The 19352-nt window shown below is 40.8% G+C and overlaps 1 protein-coding gene across 18 annotated transcripts in view; it reads left to right on the top strand.

Moving 5' to 3' along the window:
- The window catches only part of RBFOX2 (RNA binding fox-1 homolog 2), a 272690-nt gene that overhangs the window by 157034 nt on the left and 96304 nt on the right, over positions 1-19352 (top strand). The gene's annotated exons all lie outside the window — the stretch shown is intronic.

Here is a 19352-nt window from a genome sequence, read left to right as displayed (position 1 = left end):
TTTACATATTTACTTTGCCTTCCTGGTCAAGCGTGGTCTTCTCACTGGACTGAGTAATTCGACAGAAATGCATTGCCTTATGCCGCACGCGTGTGGGAGTTTCCTCTTCCTTCCTCCTTCCCCACTACTGCCTTTCCTCCCTCTAACACAATTATATAGCTCTTCACAAGCTTTCTGCTTCCTTTCGAGGCCACTTAGCCCTTACATACATAGATCTAGCTTCATAAATCAGATAATTCTGAATCTCCTTTAAACGCCCTTCCCAAATTACTGGAGATGATGATGATGACGACGGCAGTGACGGTAAGAGTGGCTCTAACCTAATACTCACTCGTTGGATACCAGGCGCGTCGTATGCTGGCCGATGTAACTGTCATAGCAACCCTGTGAGGTGGGCATTCTTAGCACTGTCTCTTTTTCCAGATATGGGGCCTGAGGCAGAGAGATGTGAAATGACTTTCTCAAAGCTACACCGCTAGGAAGTGATGGTCTGGCTTCAGAACCCTGAGGTCTTTTTTTTTTTTTTTTAAATTTATTTATTTATTTATTTATTTATTTATTTATTTATTTATTTATTTGTCAGAGAGAGAGAGGGAGAGAGAGCAAGCACAGGCAGACAGAATGGCAGGCAGAGGCAGAGGGAGAAGCAGGCTCCCCACCAACTAAGGAGCCTGATGTGGGACTCGATCCCAGGACGCTGGGATCATGACCTGAGCCGAAGGCAGCTGCTTAACCAACCGAGCCACCCAGGCGCCCCCAGAACCCTGAGGTCTTAACCGCACACTGTGTGGCTTCTGTGCACCGGTGAGGCACTCTGCTAGGTAGGTGTTAGGGATGCCTCGAGGAATAGGACAGATTATATAGTCCCTGGCCTCCTGGGGTGGAAGAGGCAGAAATTACATGCGTGACAAGTTGAAAAGGACGTGTGCCAGTGCTAAGGGGGTCTGCAGCAGTGATCGAAAGTAGATTAAGCAGAAGTGATTTTCAAAAAAACCTGCTCTTATACTTATGCTTAAATCTCCACCTAATTTGCCACCATACCCACCCTCTCCCTTTTTATAAGACCTCCTCTGTAATGTAGGGCACACCAGTGACTTTCCCCAACTCCCTTTAACCTTTCACCCCCTCCCCAAAGAAAATAACTAGCCCTCCACAAACTCATTGTGGTGAGTGGGGCAGGAATTCATTTATTTTTGTATAGCTCTGCTGAAGTTTAATTGACATACAATAAATTGCACATATGTAAAGCATATAATTTGGTAAGTTTTAACGTATGTGTACACCCATGAAATCACCCCCACAACCAAGGTAATGACAATATTATTCATCTCCAAAAGTTCCCTCATGCCCCTTGTGATCCTTCCCACTCTCCCTCCACATCTCCAAGCAACCACTGATAATCTTTCTCTCAGCATGGATTAGTTTGCATTTTCTAGTGTTTGGTAAAAATGAAAGCACAATAAATACTCTCTTTTTCCTGGTTTGTTTCACCCAACGTAATTACGTTGAGAATCATCCGTGTTCTTGCATATACCAGCGGCTCATTCATTTCTGTTGCTGAATAGTAGCCTACAGTGGACATAGCACAATTTGTTCATCATTTACCTTCTGATGAAGATATAAAGCTGCTGGGACTATTCCTGAACAAGTCTTTATTTGAATATTTGTTTTCATTTCTCTTGGATAAATACGTAGAAGCGCTATGGATGCATCCTGTGTAGGTGTGTCTTTAACTTTTTAAGAAATTGCTAAAGTGCTTCACCATCGACTCTACCATTTGATACTTTTACCAGCAGTATCTGAGACTTTCTGTTCCTCCATCGCCTTGCCAGCATTTACTATTGTCCATCCATTGAATATGAGCCGTTCTAATAGGTACGTAGTGGGAATTTTTGTGGTTTTAGTTTCTGAATGAATAATGGCACCGAGCTTCTTTCCGTATGCCTGCTTGCTATCTCTACATCTTCTTTGGCCCAGTCTCTAAATCTTTTACCCATTTTCTTAAAAAAAATTGGATTACTTGTTTTCTTACGGTTGAGTTTCTATATATTTTGGATATAAGTGCTTTATCAGATGCATGCTTTGCAAATATTTTCTCTCAGTTGTGGCTTGTCTTTTTATTCTCCTTACAGTATCCTTTGTAGAGCAGAATGTTTTAACGAAGTTCATTTCGTTAGTTTGTTCTTTTACAAACTGTGCCTTTGGGGTCCTAGCTTAGAAGTCTTTGCCTCATCCAAGCTCATGAAGGTTTTCTTTTAGGAGTTTTATCATTTCATCTTTTACATTTTTAGTCTGTGGTCCATTTAGATTAGATGTTGTATGTGATATAAGCTATAGATCTAGGTTCATTTTTACTATGTGAGGCTATCCGGTGGTTCTGATGCCATTTGTTGAAAAGATGATTCTTTATCCACTGAATTGCTTTTGTGTCTGTGAATCTACTTTTGCATTTTTTTATTCTGTTCCACTGATGTGTTTTTTGACCTCGACACCAATACTTATAGGGATGTCTAATAGGGATGTGAGTATTGTGGGATCTAGTGGACTTGAGAAAAGTGATCGTGACCTATCACAAACCTCAGGTATAGCATTTGATTCCAATACATGCCTGGAGAAAAGATATTCGTAAACTTTAAAACCTGTTTTTGAACAGTGGAATAAGAAATATACTCTGAGAGATATTCTCTGAGAGATATACTGTGGTCATGAGCTTGAAGACTCGATATTCCTAGCATGTTAATTCTCCCCAAATTGATCTTTAGGTTCAGTGTAGTCTCAGTCAAAATCCAAGCAAGATTTTTTAATGGAAGCTAACAGGCTAATTCTAAAATTCATATGGAAATGCCAAGGACCTAGAAGCCAAAACACTTTTGAAAAAGAAAATTTGGAGAACTAGCACAGCTTGATTTCCGGCTTCAGTGATTAAGACAGTGTGATGTTGGCATCAGTAGGGAGGCATGTACCTCTTAATGTTATGAAATGAGATTGTGTCAGTTAGGTTTTGCTGTATAACAAACCTCCCCAAAACTTAATGGCCTTTAAAACAGTGTTAACCAGTTGCCTGTTCACCATTCCACGGGTCAGGAATTTGGGTGGTTCTCCTTGTCTGGACTGGCTGGGGCTGGGTGGTCTGGGATGACCTGACTTTCACATCTGGCAGTTGGCAAGCTGATGGGTCACGGAAACACAATTGGAATAGTTCCTCTCTGTTCCACTTCGTTTTCCATCCACCCTCACATGGTAGTCGCAGGGTGCCAGAGAGTAGCAAGGGAGGGCAAGGCCCAGTGAACGAACACCTGTCCAGTCTCTGATGGCATCATGTTTGCTAACCGCCCAACGGCCAGTGCAAGCCACAAGGAAGGCTAAGAGCAATTTCAAGGGCTGGAGAAAAAGTCTGCCTCTTTTTGGAGGAGCTCCAAAATAGCGTGATGATTTTTATAACCTATCATAGAGGTATTATGAATGAGTTAAGATTAAAGTTTCTGTGGAGGCTAACGGGCTTTGTTATGTAAAATAATGTATGTAGAATCATTTGTAGATGTATTTTCCTAACAGTATTTGAATATTTATAGTTATTTTCTGCTTTAAAAGATATCTTTACCCTTACCCTTTACGTACTATCTTTCTGGATTCACAGTGACTATCTTTTGGCCTATTTTTTATGGATATATTTTACTTCTTAGTAGTAATGATGTGGAGTGAAAAGAGTAACAAAAGACACTTCTAACAAAAATGCTAATTCCTAACCTCACCATTTGCATGCCTCGTCTCTGTCTCCAAATAGAATAATGCATTTTAGCCATAGCATGGCTTATCCTGTTGTTACCCACACTTCCTTTTGTACCACGTGTCACACAGAGGAGTCCTTACTTAACTGTGATTTACTGTTCTCTGGTAGGTGTAATTTCAAGCATTTCCATTGGCCTAGAAAATTCAGTAATCCTCACAGTACCTTAGAACCAACAGAATTTTATGTGAATATTTTTGAATAGGCTCTTGACTTCTGTGCGTGTATTTACCTGCCTGCCTTTCTGTACGCGCCCTAAGTAGGGCGCTGTTGTGTGCATTTGGAATGCTGTTCCACTGCCTCTGAGCTCCCACCACCCACCCCAAACCCCCTGGAAAACTCTTAAGGAGTTTTTCACAATTCATTTCAAGCATTGACTGCTTGTGGGAAATTCCTGGCTCTCGTCACTCTGGGGAGTTCAGTGGTGGCAGTGGTGGCAGCTGTGGCTTTTCTCCCAGGCCATACTAACACATAAGGGCATTTATCAAATGGTATTTTGGTGTTTATTGTTTCCTGCTTTCTCTCCTCTGCCGGCAGCTCTTTGAGAGCTTTTTCTGTTCCTGGGACTTCACACAACATTGGGGATATCTCAGTGGAACGACTGCGTATTGACTGAAGGAACACACGCAAGATGGTCTGTTCCTGGTAGTCCGTTCATTTCAGCCTGACTCGTGGTTTCAGGTGTTTGCGGACTTTCCCTTCTCACATGCTGGTGGGCAGTGCTGTGTGAGAGGTATTGGCTTTAGTGTTTCCTTTGAAAGAAATGCAGAATTGAACAGACAGGTCCTGCTCTGAAAGAAATCATCTAATAGATTCAACAGGTATTGCTAAAAACACAGAAAGTGGTTAGTACTATTATTCAGCTAAAGATAAAGTACCATGAAGTTCAGACAGAAGAGAAATTACTTCTGGAAGTAATCAGCAAGAGCTTCATGAAACAGGTAGCACTGAAGGTAGACCTCGAAGGAATCTGTTTAAAGGATTGGTAATTTTGAAATGGGTAAGAAAACAATATGATCAAAGGCACAGAGACAAAAAAGGTAACAGTCCACCTTGACAGAGGCGACAGTGGGTGGTGGAATGTATCAGTAATTATTTCTGTACTTCATTTGCAAGACAAGTATCCTAAGATAGGAAGTTTTGTTAAAATTTATGTGTAGGTATTGTGTGTATTTTCCATGCTGATCAAGAATTTATTAATTTTGCTGCCATCCTTCTGCTGATATTGTAAAAACAGCTCGCTCACAAAACTTCTTTCGATCCCCTATTTGCTAAATTCAGTTCTCTTTCCTAAATTGTCATTTAAATTAAAAAAAAAAAAAAAAACCTTTTCTCTGTTTCTACTTGACATTGCTATATACTCACCTCTGGTATCCATTTATGAAATACTTTCCCTAGTGTAAGAACAGTGACAGATATCCTCTCTGTCCTGGGTTTTGTGAATCACCCATGACCCCGCTTAATCTTTTCTATCCTTGGTGCTATTTCTGCCTGCTAGAAGTGAGTATTCCTTAAGGTTCCGTTTTCAGCCCTTTGCCTTGTATCCACTGTTCTTTCTTCTCCCTCTCTTTCTCTCTTTCTCTTTCTTCCTTTCTTCCTCTCCGTCTTTTGTCTGTCTGTCCTCTCTCTCTTTTATTTGTTTTTGAAGTACGTTGTTGTTGTTTGCTAAATATGGGAGAACAATCAACCACATTCTGCCCTTGGCTGTTCCTTCCAGACTCCTGTTGGCTCTGGTACGATATTTCCTATTGGATGTCCTGCCCTAACTTCAAACCAGTTTATGCTTCTGATTTCCCTATTTTATTAGTGCGATACTTATTTGGCCAATCAACTAGACTTAGAACCACAGTGTTATATTTAATTACCCTTTCTCTTATGCCCTGTTTCTGAACAGTCTGCACTTCCGTGGGTGCTGCCTTTGTAGTGTCTGCTACATCTAGACCTTCCTTATTCCTACTGCTAACGTGTGGTTTTGCATTAATAATCTCTGGACTATTGTACTTCTAGCCTCTAATTGGCCTCCCTGCCTTCAGGCTGTTCCCTTTCTCTTCTTCTTCCAGTCGCCAGAGCCATTTTCACAAAATGTTAATTTTGTAACACTTTCCTTCTCAAACAGTCTTTGCGGATCTAAGGTCTGAAATACAGAGCTTGATGTCCTAGGCTCTCCACAGTGATTCCAGCCTGCTTTTCTTAGCATTTGCCACTGTTCACCCACAGTCCTCCAGACTGGTCACACGGATCCTTAAGGAAGTCTTACAGATTTCTGATTACGTATTTTGCCCACATATATGTCTTTCTTTCCCTCATCCTCTCCATCATCTGCCTGTCTCAAGCCTTGTCCTTTTTGAACTTCTGTGTTATCCCTGTACACAGAAATCTTTGGAATCTTCTGATATTATTGTCCTTAAAGCTAATTTTATACCTTAGAGTAGAGATCTTTGCACTCCGTGCTAAAACATTCTACCATGAAGCCTCACTGTCTTTGGACACTCACGGTAGGATTGTGGCATAGTTAGAGGGAAGGAAAAGGAGAGAAGGAAAAAAAATGAGAAGGTAGAAAAGAGAAGAATCTTAACTATTTTTTGGCGTTGGCAGTACATGGTAAGTCTTGGGAGGCCTCTGTTGTAGATGGTACAGATTACATTGCAAGGTCACCACCGGTCATGTCCTATAGTGTGGGGCTGACATGGTAGATTGTCTGCTTTATCCTTAGCAAAATCTAAATCTCATAAATCTCAGGTAGTTTCTAGAGGTCTCACTCTTAAATGTTACTAGGTCTGTTTCTCTCTGATATCATTACATTCTAACAGACGTCATAGGTATACCAGCTGTTGAAATTGGAAGTCTGTGTGTCTCGCTAAAGAGATGCAGAGAAATGTATGTAAAAGGCCATTTTCTGTATTTATGTTTCTAATTGATCAGTACACAAAGACTTTAATACTTATAAAAGCATTCATAATATTGCAAAGTATGTGCCTTTTCAAACGGCATAAGTATTTTTTAGGATTTTAGTTTGTTATTGGTCTTAAATTACAATTTAAAATTTTTTACAAGAGATGAGTCAAAAGGCAAGGCAAGAAGCAGTTATAATCCAAATTCAAATATCGAGTTACTTTGCCATTTTTCTGAGGGGCTAATTATTTAAACTAGACCTGAGCACAGTTTTGGCAGAATCTAGGTAAAACATGGTTAAGATTGTTTATCGTCTCTATCCTCCAGAGGGTTTATAGTAAGGCTATCATGTAAGGTAAAACAAATGTGATAATAATAGACTAAACTAAGAAAGTATTGCTAATTTTTAAAGTACTTATACTCAAAGGGAAATCTGTCTTGATTCCCTTAAACTTAAAAATAAAAAGATAAATTATATGAGTACCAAAGGCTAATTTAAATGTATTTTGAACATATTAGAAGTGAGTCTCTAAAGTAATAAATGAAAACCAACTACCTCCCTACCATCCCACCCCTTAGAAGTGTAGGTTTTATCTTACACCTATAATATACGTGTGTATGAATATAATACATGTTATGTATAATACATAGTGTGTATGTGGCATCTGTAGTGTTTCGTAAGTCACATGTATATGCATGTATGTGTAAACATAACTACATAACATATGTAAGGCATATGAAGCTTAGAAATTACATGATTTACTGATTGGCATACAGAGATACATATGTGCATTTAGAAATACAGAGTTATACTGTACACATTATTCAGTAATATTATGTTCAGTAATATAATTTTTTTCACTTAATAAACTGTCAGTCACATCTTTTCACCTTGTATGTATAGATCGATCCTCAAGAAGAATTTAAAGCTCTAGGAATTAACGAGGCCCTCAGTAACATAGAGACCATTCTCAAGTTTAAATTATATCAGCTGTTCTAGAATTTGAACTATAGTGTGTCATCTTAACTACAATACCGTCTGGGAACTCCATCTTCTGTAATAAACTGACCAAATACTGAGCAGAGTTAACTCACGAAGTTTGTCAGCCATAGTTCATTACCACAGCACTCTGTGGTTTATAAGAAGTGTCTGCATTTCCCAGTCTTCCCATCAGGAAGAATCTTGATACCAATCACATCAAGAATGTAACAGTGATTTCGGATGTCAGTGTACAAGGATCTCTGGGGCCAGCACTGCTGTATGTGAAGTGAGGTCGGTGGAGTGGAATGGCCTGGTGCGCAGGGAAGAAAAGGGTTGGAGAAGGATTTGATTCGATGTGGAAATTTAGTGTAAGATTTTAATACAGAAACATTACCTTAGCTATTTCTTAATTAACATTTTAATAACTGTATGGGGGACAGTCAGGGTGTATATATTATAGGACTTCGTGTGTGACAAATCAGATCGACCATGTTGTGAGGCTCAGGTCATGTCTGTTGAGAACTGACAAAGCCAGAGTCGCATAGTTGTGGTGAGAAAGCGATACAATGGATGTGTTCATTAAGAGCAGCTTCGGGAAAATGTCCTTCTTCGTGTGAGAACTTGCTCACAGGGTTTAATTTTGTGCTGCAGCATCCCTTCGGCTTTTGGTTTTACCCTTGTGCTGTTTCCCCCAAACCGTGAAGTCCTTGACACGGACGGTGTCTGCTCCTATCTACAGTTCTTAAGCCCAGTACCTAGTGTGTAACAGAGGTTTAGCAAGTTTTTTTTAGTTGTAGTGAACTGATGCATTATTGTCGTTCCTCCGGAATCCACTGCCTCATGTCTGAAGATCGTCTGAAGATAATCTAGTACCTTGTAAGGTCCTCCTAATCTCTTAGAACCGATTGGAGGCAAAATGTTTAACCAAGTGAACTGTCTTCGATGTACTAAGGCCCTTTTGACTCTTAAAAAACAATTTCTTCTGAACAATCGGAAAATAAAATGCAATGCCCATAAAAGGAGAAAAATTACCCTGGGGGTGGGGGTGGGGCACAGTGGTGCCTAAACTCTCACAGGTGCCTCACAGTAGCGTTTCGTCCTCACGGTTTAATCTTCCGGAAGCCTGCTGTGTTCCTGGCTCTCTGAGATGAGAGATATCGTAGCCCCTGAGACTCATTTAGAATTATTTATCATTTTGAACTTTTGAATGCTTGCCCCAAGCAGGGGATTTCTTGGGAGCAAGAGTTATAAAATAGTGTGCCTCTTACGAAGCGTTTACTTTTACTTACTGTACGCCCTATTTTCCAAGAATTACTTCAGTTCTCTGGTTTTAGATGGGCTGTTCAGACTTTGAAAGCTAACCTGCCTTGCCTTTTCAGACTGACTTCACACCTGTCCATGTTCGTTACTGCTTTTAATATCTGTTAGAGAAATATGCGTGCACATGTGTGTTTGTATGTAATGTAGGGTGGGTCCCGCAGCTTCCTAAAAGAGGAAAAGCAGCTGGCTTTTCTGAAAAGACCTTTCCACCCCCACCTTTTTGCAGGCAGCCGGAGTTAATCCTTACATGTTTGATCGGAACAGCTGAGCGAGTGTCTTGCATATCTGAAGGTCTCCAGTGGACTCATGTTGCCTCAGAGTTGGGGCCACCTTCCTCTTTTCTAGTGCTGATCCTGCCAGCTGTCCCAGCCTCTGTTACAAAGCACAGTGAAGGAGGTGTTAAATGATACACAAACATACACTGTCATGAAAGGGATCCCTTTACTACATGTAGCAGTGTGACTTCTTTCTTCTCCCATTCCTTTCCACGACAGAGGGGTTTTATACTGTTAATCCTAGCACCTGTCTCTGCCGGAGACAGTTAGAAGGGGTGTGTGTGGTATGTGTGTGTGTTGGGGAGGGGCGGTGTGCGCGTGCGCACCATCCTGTCCAAGAAGGAATAGAGAAATAATACCAGTCCCATCTGCCTTTCCACGTCCCGGATTGGGAGTGTTCCTTCTGACGCACTTAAAGCCGGGAACATATATATCATTTTGGATCCTGGATACCTTGTGCTTCTACCGTTTTTGTTTTCCTCTTTACGGAGCCCATGTTCTTTTCCCCAGCTGTCATCTCTGCCTCTTGAGTTTCTGGTGGAGTTGTCAGTTTAAAACCAACAGTAATAGCCAATCTCTTGTACAGTTTTCAGTCTGCAACTGGTCACTCAGTTGGCGCTTTTTGCTTTTTTCCTGAACAGCTCTTCTGGGTAGTGTTGAATCTTACTGGGGTGGAAGCCTGGGCTGAACCAAGCTCCAGCTTCATCATCTGAGCCAGCATACCTATCCGCGGAGACTGGGAGTCGGCCAAAGATTTTCTGGTGCTACCTAGTTCTTTTGGAAGGACAGCCAGAGCAAACAAGGCAAAAGTGTAGACACTTTGGGTACTGTCTTTATCGGAAGATTTTCTTTTCCCCCTTTGCTATGTATGGTGTATATTGTATGGATTATCAGTATCCTGTTGTCCAGGTAAGCGAAGGGCTGTAACTTGGTTTTTGGGGGTTTTGTTTTGTTTAAGGGACTGTTTGATTGATGTGAAGGCTTTATGGTGGGATGAAATGCTTATAAGCTTTCTGTCTTTTGACCTGGTACCATTCAGGGCATAGACTTCCCATAGAATTTGGTAGTTTGCTGTAACAGGAGATCTGAGTTTTATAGTATTGAGGACTGGGCAGGGGTGGCAGCTTTCAACTCTAGAAGTTCTGAAACTTAAGAGAGATTCCCGTGCGCGCGCGCGTGCGCGCGCGCGTGCGTGTGTTAAGCAGTGGACTTGGCATTTATAAATGTAACATAACTAAGTCACTGGCGTTGAGTAAACTTGAGGCTTCATTTTGAGTAGATGGGAAGCACAGATGGCAGTTTCCAAATGTTGCTGTGTTTTTCAGAAAGGTAATGTACAGTAGAGGGCACTCTCTCTACACTTAATATTTTAGACTATTTTGTGATGAGCTAAGTAGCATTGTAGTTAGGAACTTACTAAAGTCTGAAATCAGAAAATTTTAAGTTAATATCAAATACATTTCTGGATATCCATTTGCCTTGAAATTAGTAGCTTTCAGTGAGTAAAGTTGAAGAATCCTGGATTCTGATTCAAACTACAGTGTTAACCACCTCCGTGATATGCTCAAACAGCTTCATTTTACTTGACTTTACTATCCCTGTATGAAATGAAGGGTTCGGACTGAGTGATCTTTCATATGCCATGATTTTTTGAAATATTGATTGTGCTGGAAACCTAGAATAGGAAAATAAAGACCGTTAATACAGTTAATTCTGAATTACAGCTCCTAGCTGTTCTCTCAGTTGTTTCGGTTTATTTGTGTTTTCAAGGCACTTAATTATTTTTTTCTTCTCTTTCAAGTGGCCATTTCTCTGATAGTCGGTTCCTAAGTTGTAGGCTGGACAGAAATGCATAGGGCTAAAGGCAGTGACAAACTAACCAGTACATCCTATTAGGTATTTTGGGCCTGAAGGCTAAAGCAGGCTGTTTTTAACCGGATCTGGACCTGGACCTATCGAGTAAGCTCTCCAGAGTAAATTCACAGCTCTCATTCAGGTCTGATGCTACAGCGTTGAAGGCAGATGGGAGGGTGTGTGGTTATATGGTCATGATTCTTCAATTGTATTCCAGCACATTGGTCTATACTGTGTGGTTTACTCCTGTTCTGTTATATATACATGTTTCTATTATTTTGAGTTATTCAGATGAAGAGCACATTACATTTACCATAATGAAATTTTGATATATTTATGGTTCTTACTACCTGTGGACTCAGTCTCTACTGGCATAAAACAGTAGATTGGTCTGCATAACAGTTTAAGGCTGGGTGTGTCATGAGACTGCCTTAGAAGCAGAGCTTCTTAAAGTAAGTATCGATGTGCTTTTGAAGAGAAGCATCTGTGAACAGTTTTTTCTGGGACCCAACTAGCAAAGTAAGGGACATGTAATAGCAGTCATATAAGTAAAATTGTCTGAGAAAATAAAACTGGGAAAGCAAAAGTGTTTCCAAGGAAGAGTGAAGTATCAGACATATATATGAAAAAAAAATTATAATATGTAAAAGAAGTTTTGAGGTAGAAAACTGGCCACCCCATAGCGAAGCAAAGGTTGTGGGTGGATTAAAGAATTCCTGTTTAGAAATTATGACATGAGGGGCGCCTGGGTGGCTCAGTAGGGTTAGCGTCTGACTCTTGGTTTTGGCTCAGGTCCTGATCTCATAGGTCGTGAGATCCAGCCCCGTGTGTGATCCAACCTTGGGCTCCGCACTCAGTGGGAGTCTGCTTGAATATTTTCTCCCTCTGCCCCTTCCCCCTCTTGCACACACTCTCTCTCAAATAAATAAAATCTTTTTAAAAAAGAAATTATGACATGTTTACTGAAGTCTTGCAGTAAAATGTATTCATTTATAATAAAATGAATTTGTCCCACCAAATCTTTTTGGTCATTAAGAGTTAGTATTGATAAATGTCATGCTCAGTATTTGAAACAACTTTCCTGGCCTTGCTCAATTGAGTAGATTTATTCTATCTGAAATTAAGGTAGCTTAGAAAGGCAGGTAATAGGATGTTAAAGTTTCAGAGTATACTTTCCATTCCACCACATCAGGGAAATTAATAGGGTTGAAAAAACAACTTGAAATTGAAGGATCCAAAACTGTTTTACAGTCTTATTTATTAATTCACTTACGGTAATAGTTGTCTTTCAGTGTATTTATAAATAGGTAATAGATTGTTATTTGCTACCTAAATTTTTTATCTCAACTATGGTTGCAAGATTTTCTTATTGGTTTCTGTTATATTCTTATACTCTGGTAAATTAAAACTCCTCACCAGATAACACTGTGTGGTTCTATACCATTAGGTACAGACCATTATGCCATTAGAAATTACGGAAGATATGGCTGAACAGTATTTTTTAAAAAATCAAAGATTTTGTACGCTTTTTTTGAATTTCTCCCCAACATAAGGCAATGAAGTATTTTCAGAACTTGATCATTCATTGCTCTTGTTCGTAATAAAATCACTCATGTCTTAAGAGTGTACAGTTGAAACTGGTTGTTTTATTATAATTTTTGCAGAACTGAATCTGGACCAAATCAGGTTAAAATACAAGCAGAGTAAGTAGATGGGGGCTTGCTAGAAACTATTTAAAGGACAATGACAATAGTCTCCCTGCCCAGAACAAAAATCTGTTCATTGAGAATCTATTTCTGGAATTACTCTTTTGGATTAAACATTACTGCCTCTGACTGAATGGTTAAAATATAACTTTGTTAGGGTGCTCCTGTCAAAACAAACAAACAAACAAACAAACAAACAAAAACTAAAAACTAAAACCCCCCAAACAGAAAACAAATGTTGGTGAGGATGTGGAGAAATTGGAATCCTTGTGCACTGTTGGTGGGCATATAAAATGGTGCAGCTGCTATGGAATAGTATGGTGGTTGCTCAGAAAATTAAAAATAGAACTACCATATGGCCCAGCATTCCACTTCTGGGTGTATACCCAAAAGAATTGAAAGCAGGGCCTCAAAGAGATACTTGGACACCCTTGTTCACAGCAGCATTATTCACGGTAGCCAGAAGGTGGAAGCAACAACCCAAGTGTCCATCAGTGGGTAAATGAACGGATAACCGAAAGATGGTATACATGCACAGTGGAATATTCCTCAGTCTTAAAGATTTATTAGAGAGAGAAGGAGAATAAGTAGGGGGAGAGGGAGAGAGAGAATCTCAAGCAGACTCCCTGCTGAGCAGGGAGCCGATGCAGGGCTCGATCTCACGACCCTGAGATCATGACCTGAACTGGAATCATGAGTCAGACGCTCAACCGAATGAGCCACTCAGGCGCCGCTCCTCAGTCGTAAAAAAAGGGAAATTCTGGCAGAAGCTGCAATATGAACCCCGATGAACCTCGAGGATAGTTACACTCTGTGAAATAAGCCATTCACGAAGAGACTAATACCATAGGATGCCACGTCTGGGCGGCACTGAGGGTCGCCAGACTCACAGAGACAGCAAGTAGGCTCCTGGGGACAAGAAGAATGGGGAGTTCTTGTTCAGTGGGCACAGAGTTTTCATTTTAAAAAACGAAGAGTGTTCTGGTGATGGAAGGTGGCAGCAGGAGCACATTATTAATCGATTCGGTGTCACGGAGCCGTGTTCGGTGGACCCTTGAACAGCACAGGTTTGAACTGTTCGGGTCCGCTTCCACGTGGAGTTTTTACAGGACAGCGTTGGGGATGTATTCTCTTGCTCTCACGATGTTCTTTTCCTAGGGTGTTTTCTTCCCCTCTAGCTTACGATGAGAGCACCGCGGGTGATACTGCCCGTAAAGTCTGTGTTCAGTGATGGTCCGTGTTCTCAGTACATCTTCCGGTCCGGACGAGGCTGTTAGTGGTGAAGTTCTGGGGGAGTCCAAGGTTACACATGGGCTTTTGACCACCTTGGGGGCCAGGGCCCTTAACCCCTGTGTTGTTCAAGGGTCAGCTGCACTTGATAATGGCTAAGAGAGTAAATTTTACACGTATTTTGCCACAACAGAAAATATTAAGGGGGAAAATGTAACTGTTGTTGGAAGTCAAGGGTATGTCTGTTACCCCAGTTTTTCCCGAGGCAGTTTTGCTTGCCTGGCACCCGCTGAACACATCGGCACTGATTGTCATTTTGAGGTGAATGGGCAGTTGAGGAAGAAACGAGGCCTTACGTTACAGGGGGTGCAGCTAAGTGTCCCTATTCGAGAATTTAGGACAGCCAGATACAGCTTACGGATAGTCAGCATCTGGAAGACGGGGAGAAAGAAAGTTGCCTCTATGAAGGATCCATTGGCCCACCGTGTGCTCGGGTCTGCAGAGTGCTGCAGACTGAATTAGCTCATAGGCGATTCGTTCTTTGTGGGAAGGTGACCTTGATGTAGAGGGATATATGTATTCTTTAATTTCTCATTTTGAGGATTTTTTCTGGAGTGCCTACTGTGTGCCAGATACTTTGCCACACACAGGGATTTGGTGGTGAAGAAGACAGGCGCGTCTCCAGGAATTTATTTAGTAATAGAGACAGCATATTTTAGTATTGAAGGAACAACACACTGCAGTTTTCACAGGTTCATTAGGTATTATTGTCTCGATAATCTGGTTATTGATAAATTTGTTTACATCCCATCCCTTTTGATATTTATCTCGTATTTCCTGAATCTCGCAGAATACAGAGAGTGTATACATCATTTCAGTTGTATATATAACTCTAGTTGTCTAGATTTGGGGATATTTTAAAGATCCAAGAATATGTTACCCAAATCTAGATGATAATTTATGAAGTAATGTTTTCTAATTTCTCTGGCCCCACCTCTGCCTCAGAGTATGTTATTTGTGGTCTTGTTCTAAAGGTTTGATTTTTAGGTAGAAGAAATAAATGTGAGGGTTATTTGGGCTTTACGAGCATGTGAAGTCTAAAGCAGTCATTTCAAATGTTGCTCTCACCTTTTTTTTGGGGGGGGGAGAATGGGTTCTAAAAAACTGAACCCTGGCAAAACTAGAGAAAAGCGAGGAAATAATAGAGTTAGCCTTAATTCTGCTTCATTTAGGCTAAAGGGAGTGTGGGGGCAAAGGCCATTAAAGTGGCATTGTGTCAGAGATGCTTCTGGGAAGGTATTTAATATCTATTAGGTGTAAATTGTTATTTACACTTAGGGTTATTGTGTGGGGGTGTGCTGTGAAAAGCTTCTATACTAACAAGTTTTTACTATTGCCGGAAATGCTATCCCTTTAATGTTGCTTTTCACTTGGGTGTCAGAGGCAGCCTGGGAAAGTAGGAGCAAAACCTGCCTTCCAGCCAGGGACTGGTGGATCTGCCTTTATGGCATTGCTGGTGCGTGGGTGGGAGGTACGGAACTTGAGTCACAGCTGATGTAAAATTGTGAGGAGCAAGGGCACATAGACTTGTGACTTTTTTTCCCCCCCTTAAATCAGTGAGTATTATTTTGTCCAGAATCTGAACTGTTGTGATCAAGTTGAAAATAAAGCCTTCCTCCCACTCTCTTTTTTGTACATCTTCCTTTCAGCCTCAAATTTCTGAGATAATGAAGTAAATTTATAAATTCGAACATATTTCCAAGTACCTTTTTGGAAGAAGAGAACACTTTTATTATGTTTTGATAACCATGTGGATACTCTTCATTCTTAGGTACCCATGTGTGTAAAATAAATGGGTAGAGTTAGAAATCAAGGCATTTCAGCTTGATTTCAGCAAACATTTCTTCCTTCATCTACTGTGTGTTTAGGCACTACATTGGGAACTGGGGATACAATACGAAACACACAATTCCTACCCTCCGATTGCTCATCGGCAGGTCACAGTTACACAGAAACAGTAACCCCAGCAGTTACGAACCATGGGCTAGGCACCAAGGTGTAGGGAAAGGGGGCACTTACCCCAGATGTGGGAGCAGGTGGGGTCAGGAAAGGCTCTAGGTCAGGGAATCCCTGAAATGAGCTTTGAAGGAAGAATTCACCAGTTAGCCAGACAGAAGGCCCTGTTCAAGGGAGTAAGAACATGGAACAGAAAAGAACAAAAACATGGTATCATTGAGGAGCGTGGTTCAGTGTGCTAGGAGCAGAGCAGTGGGCGGCAGAGGGGGAGGCAGGGACTCTGACTTGGTATGGCGAGGCTAGGTTGGTTATAGGGTAGGCACCTACTTAAGAGTTAGGACTTTCCCCCCCTTTTAGCCTGTGGGGAATAGTTGAGGATTTTAATCAGGGAAATGGCATGGTGGGATTTACACTTAGAAGGAGGTCCCCAGCAGTGGTGAGCAGCTTGGATGGCAAGAGTGGTAGACTGGAGGCAGAGGGACAAGTAGGAGGCTGGATAGAAAATAGTATGGTCAGAACTGAGTTTGTGGTGCTAGGGGTGGAAAGGGCAGATTTCACAGAAATCAAAAGGACTTGCTTCTGGTTTGGTGTGGTGTTGAGTGAGAAGGAGGATCTTGGAAGGGGCCCAGACATTCCATCCCCAAAAATGCCCTGGAATGAGTTGCTCGCTGGTACGCTGCAGGGCACATTCAGCCACTAGGGGACTCCGGTTGTTTTGCTGGGTCAGATCCAGGCTGTTGAATTGCTCTTCTCTCTCTTGGGCATTAGGGAGCAAATTGTCCTCTGTAATGCAAGCCTTGAAAGGCAGGGACACACTTCAGAATACCCGAGAATTTGTCCAGTGTTCATTATGATCCTGTTATTTGGTGAGTTTTTGAAAATCACCGTCATATTTATTTTGACATTAGCTCCTACTAACTCTTTCTTGCAGCAATGACTGTTATAAGCTTATTATTTGCAGCATAAAATGTTGGTCCTGCATGAGCAAAGGGAGCATGAACACCAGGCCAAAGGAAACTTGTGTCTAGGCCCTAGTCCTGGGCTTTTTGCATGTAGGGATTCCTCATCTGACTCTTTATTTAAAAAAAAAATTTTTTTCCCCCTTGGGGCCTTGTTGTCTGTCTTTATGTATGGAGGCTGCAGTCACACACAAGCTTCAGGATAACCACGGCTTCCATAATGGTAGTGTGTGTGTGTGTGTGTGTGTGTGTGTGTGTGTGAGAGAGAGAGAGAGAGAGAGAGAGAGAGAGATGGGGAGTGAGGGAGTCTGTCTTGCTCAGGGTTTTTTGTCCTCCGCACTATATGGACTGGTGGATTCAGAGAATGGTATATAGTGATTATCAGATTTGTTCCTTATATTAGAACTAAAAATATAAATAATTATCCCATAAGCATGATTTATTTTTTGAAAAGTACACTGGGTTGCCTTTGCTTCCAGTGCAACTCGCCTACCTCTTTTCTGCTTACTCTTGTATTTTTAAAAAATTTGACTGTGTTTTATCTCTTAATTGGCTTTTCAGTTGCAGACTCAGAAAATGCACTATGTCCTATCTTCCAGATCATTTCTAAAAATGTTAAATTAGAACAAGCCTAGTACCGTTGTATTCCTTTTCTCATAGTGGAATTTTTTTTCCCCCAATGTTTAAAGATCCCATTCTTTGGTACAAATTTCTTTATACATTGTGGATTGTACCAAAAGTGTGCAGATAGCTGTAAAATGCCCCGAATAGTGCCTGACGTATTGTAGGTGTTCAGTAAATAGTCTGCAGGTTTTCCAAATTGGTAGTTTCTGTATTCTTTTTAGAATCGTTAAAATGATTATTAATTTGGGTAGGAGCATGATGATGTTATATTGGCAATGTGCCAGCTCACGTTATTATACAGTACATTTTAAAAAGCCTGATTATGCATTTTGCCAAACAAATCCTCATAGAGATAGCAAAACACAGTGTATTCTCGGTGTGATCTGTGATTTTATTTTACTTTTTTTTGATTTGTGATTTAAAATTTTGATCTCTTTAGGGTTTATTTTAAAAATAGGAAGCTTAATTTTAGAATTAATCTCTTTGCTTTTGGGTAATCTGTTAGAGATTATAACAAAAATATAAAGTATGAGAAATCCTTTAGAATAGGATCTTATTTATTAGAATACTAAAAAATAGGACATCTTCATTTTTATTAGGTAAATGACAAACATCATAAACTCATCATCTACACAGATTATTTTATTTGAAAATTTAATAATATAAAGTAGGGAGATTATGGAATTTATATTTGGAAGTTAAAGACTTTAACGAGATCACTTGGAAAGGGCAGAATCAGGACTTAGACCCAGACTTCTAGACTGAGTCACCCCTTTATGCTTTTTTCATTATGTCATTTTAATAAGAGAATATTAAAGAAACTCTTATGTTCAGTAAATGTTCTCTCAAATCTTTTATAACTGTAGTACTCAATAGTAACAATTACTGTTTACAGTATGACACAGGTGCCTGGTGTGCATATAGGAAAGGGTTTTTGATTTTCAGGAGAGGCTGAAATCCAGAAGGCCTGGGGAACACAAAGGGCGGCTTCTGTTAACCAGAATTTATAATGAAACTGGAAGCCTTCAGCAGTCAAATCTGTATGCGCTTTTGTATACACCTTCAGTTTCTTAAACAGTCATGTTTATAGACAACCTTTTCCAGAATCCCCAGGTTTTTTACAGTAGAAAAAATAAGTACTTAGATCACCTTCCTCCTCTTTTCGGCCTTTGCAGTCATTAGACTGATTTAGGACAGGCAGGTTCTTGCCCATTCTCATTCCTTGAAAACCCTCCTGTAAGTGGTCATTCAGCAGCTTCCCCGTCTTTCATTAAATCCACTACATCTGTAAACTGTACATAAGTGGAAATGGTTTTTTTTAAGTGATTTTTGTTTCATTTCTTATTTATGATCAGATATTCACGGGTGGAATACTTTAAGTCTGTATTAACGATGCTGGGCTGCTATGAATGCTTCCAGTGCTGTGTAATTAATGCCCCCATAGAAGATATTCATTCCTTAAAATATGCCTGCACATGGCGCCTGCCCCTCCCTCCCTCTCCCCCTCCTTCCCTCCTACACACACACACACACACACACACACACACACACACTCGCGCGCGCGTGCGCAGAGCACACACCAAACTGCCATTCTCCAGCAGGCCTGTTTCTGGAGTTGGGAGATGTCAGCCTGCCGGGAGGGGTGGGGGGAGGAGGAAGAGGTGGGGCTCCACTCTGATTAATTACCTTAGGCATTCAGGGGTGGGG

Source organism: Lutra lutra, chromosome 8 (assembly GCF_902655055.1).
Source record: "Lutra lutra chromosome 8, mLutLut1.2, whole genome shotgun sequence".
NCBI lineage: Eukaryota > Metazoa > Chordata > Mammalia > Carnivora > Mustelidae > Lutra > Lutra lutra.
This window is presented reverse-complemented; position numbering and strand designations above follow the sequence as displayed.